Source organism: Lathyrus oleraceus, chromosome 6 (assembly GCF_024323335.1).
Source record: "Lathyrus oleraceus cultivar Zhongwan6 chromosome 6, CAAS_Psat_ZW6_1.0, whole genome shotgun sequence".
Lineage (NCBI taxonomy): Eukaryota > Viridiplantae > Streptophyta > Magnoliopsida > Fabales > Fabaceae > Lathyrus > Lathyrus oleraceus.
In genome coordinates, this window is record NC_066584.1 from 93488484 (window position 1) to 93492247 (window position 3764).

The 3764-nt window shown below is 29.2% G+C and overlaps 1 non-coding gene across 1 annotated transcript; it reads right to left on the minus strand.

The window, feature by feature from the left end:
- Positions 1-837: 837 nt before the first annotated feature.
- Positions 838-909, minus strand: TRNAW-CCA (transfer RNA tryptophan (anticodon CCA)). The gene has a single exon. It is a non-coding gene; the product is annotated as a tRNA-Trp (tRNA).
- Positions 910-3764: the final 2855 nt, after the last annotated feature.

Below are 3764 nucleotides of genomic sequence, written 5' to 3' on the forward strand. Positions count from 1 at the left end.
ACCTAGATACATCATAAATGAATGTCACAAGTTAGAGAAAGAGAGATCTAAGAAGAATGGATATGGAGAAAAGAAGAAAAGACTCATATGTGTATGAGATCAATTTAACGAATCCTCTAATAAAGAAAAGGAAGATGCATATTTCGTCTTCATGGCCTCAACATCCTTTGACGTGGAACTCGATGACACAATATATGACGATAATGGTGAAGATGAGACATCTTTAGGAACTAGATTAAAACACCAATCTTGATACCTGGACAATAGATGTTCGCGACACATGATAAAAGACATGCAAATGTTTCAAAGCCACGAGATGAAGGAATGGAACAATGTGGATTTTGGAAGAAACCAAAAGAGAATGATCAAATAATCTGACACAATAGATAATTATTTGCTTCTCTCTACCAATAATATACTTTTAGTTGAAGACTAATGCATAATTTTCGATGGATAAGTCAATAAAATTTGTAAATTGGTTTCTAAAATTTTAAACATGATAAGTGATCCCTATTTTTATATTTTAGCATTAATTTTTCAATTTTTTAAAATTTATAAAAATAGAGAAACAAAATTTTAAAAATAAAAATCCATTTTACTCTATAAAAAAAACAAAATAGAAATGAGAGACATTCAATAAAATCATCTGAACTTGAAAATTTTAATTTTTTTAGAATTTCTAATCCAAACACAGTTTTTAGTGTCTTTTCCAAAGAATTTAAGGTAAATTGATTGGTGGTAAACACAATTTCTTGTAATACTGTAACGAAATTATAGTATTTGGTTCACCAACAACGCATAGCCGCTTACTGAGATTTAGAAAAATAAAAGAAAGAATGAACCTGACGTGAATCGAACACGCAACCTTCTGATCTGGAGTCAGACGCGCTACCATTGCGCCACAGATCCATTTGTTGTACGCTTTTCGTCTAAATAATATAAAACCTAAATTTTCTCTTATTTTTTACCCAAACCAGAGAATCTCATTATTATACAGTATCTTTAACATGTGGGATTTTTGTTTTTTTGAGATTTGTTCGTTGGAAATAAAAGTATAAGATAATTTTGTTGTTGGAAATGTTTTCAGTCACATTCAGAGTCAACTTAAGCCACATCTAATAATTATATTTAATGGCAAAAATGATGGTGTTAATTTAGTTTGGATGAATTCAAATGAGATTTCAACATTCTCTTTAATAAAAACAAATAACAAACTAATTTATACTACCTTGTGTAGCTTGTTTTTCTTTTTAACTTAAAGACATTAGAAAATGTTCTTAAAAATTAATTAAATATGATTAACATATTATAATGGCATTGATTAGCCCTAGCAGTATAATGATTATTATTACTAAAATAATGACAATATAATGATTATTATTTCTTCATTATTGTACAACTGTAACTATAAAATTGCTCTAGTATCTAATAGATTAGGATAGTATTTATAACACAATTGTTTATGATTAAACGGATTAAAAAAAATAATTAAATAGAAAATTTAAACCAAATTAAAGGAAGAAAAAATGGATTTTTTTTTGAACCAAACCGATGAAAATTGAGGTGGTTTGATTTGATTTTCAATTTTATTTTTTAGAAGCCACAAACCGTCAATAGAAATAATGATTTTATCATTCTTTGTGTTCCAAACTTTTTTTTTTTGTTTTTAACTCTTTTTTATACTTTTTTTTTATGTTGCTTCTTCTTCTACAAAACTCTTTCCAGTCTTGTTACAAATTAATTTTGATGTGTATTTGAGGTGTGAAGCATAATAATTTTTATATATGATAAGCTTTTGTTGTTATTGTTTTATTTTATTTATTACTGCTTTATATGGATTAAGTACAACTTTTAAGTTGTTTGAAAAATAGAGCATGGAATAGATGGAAAAGATTATATATATATATATATATATATATATATATATATATATATATATATATATATATATATATATATATATATATATATATATATATATATATATATATATATATATTAAATAATGCTAACTTATGCTCAAATGACACAAGAGATAAATATAAAAAAAATGGAAATTGTGTATTGAATTTATTAAAATTTATAATTAATATTTTATTGATTTTTTCAATAAATTTTTTTATAGGCGGGTTTAGCATACACCAAAAGGATAAAAGTTAGCATTACCCTTAAAAATATATATAATATTTAGAAAAGTTGTTTTACAAACACTTGAACAGAATCAAACAAATGGAGATAATATCGATTCAAACATTTTTTGACCAAAAATCGATCCAAAGCGAACCGATTACACCCTATTTATGAGGGATGAAAACAAATTATTGTATAACACTATATAAAGAGAGGAATAATATTGTTACAATTTTGTGTTTAACGCAATATCATTATAAGCTTCAATACTTAATTCAGTCCAAAAGTCCCAACCTCGTGTCTACATCAAGTACGTCCATATGTCATTTCTTGTATTTCCCTTATCATTTTTCTTCTATCTTGACCTTGTGTTTACTAGAAAGTACGACAAGTATGATATCTTGTCCATTCACCTCAATGTACTTGGTTTAGGCATTTCAATTGTAAGTGTTTGTCACAAGTAAGGATATTTGAGGTCACGTTGACGACATCAAGCCTACTATTGACAAAGAGTATCAGAAGAAAGAATATACCAAGTGGATAGTCAAGGATGCTCAAGTCATGACATGGATTATAGGCTATGTAAATCCTACTACTGTTACTAATCTTAGGTTATTTAACATTGCAACAAATATGTAGCCAATATAGAGAAAATATATAGCCAAAATAATGTAGTTTGTAAGTTCTAGATAGAACTTGACATTGTTGGAAATCCTCCAAAACCTATGGAGAATTTCAATCAATCTTTAAGAACAAGATTGTTATCACCCACATTATAGCAATGAAAAGAGAAGAACAATGGAGAAAGAAAGAGTGTAAAGAACGATGAAGGAGAAGAGTAATAAAATTCTGCAGAGTTTCTCTCTGCCCACAAACTATGGAAAACTTCTTATTCACTTTCCAACTGCAAAATACTGTGAATACAATGTTATGAATACTCTATTCACTTCTATTACAAAAATAAGGGTTACTCTCTCTATTTATAGATTTAGGTTAACTTGGCCCTTAAGTCAAAACTCAAAACTATAAAAGCCCAAAATTATAAAAGCCCAAAATAGCTAACACTACTCAACACACTAGGTGGTTCGATACTTCCTTGCCTATGTCGAGCAACCTGCTTTGACACAAGGAATTACAATTCAACACACCACCTAATTCATTGTATCTAAGCTATCTACATTCATCATAGCTCTTAGTCTTCTGAACACTTTGACATGCACTCCCTTCGTCATGATGTCTGCAATCTGATTCTCAATTCTGCAGTGTTCCATGTTCATCTTCCCATCTGCTACATGCTCTTAAAGATAATGGAACCTCATCTCGATGTGCTTGCTTCGACCATGTGCTATCGGATTCTTCGCCAAATTGATAGTTGAGATGTGTCGATCTTTATGGTAATTGCTCTATGACTCTTCACTATTATCTCTTTGACCAAATTCACCATCCATGTTTCTTGACATGCACAAAGAGAAACATCTATGTATTCTGCTTCGCATGATGATAATGCCACTACTGTCTCTTTTCTTGAACTCCAAGCAACTGGTGCACCACCTAGTATAAACACATAGCCAACTGTGGATTTTCGATCATCAGCATCACTACACCAACTTGAGTTGGTGTATCCCACTAATTTG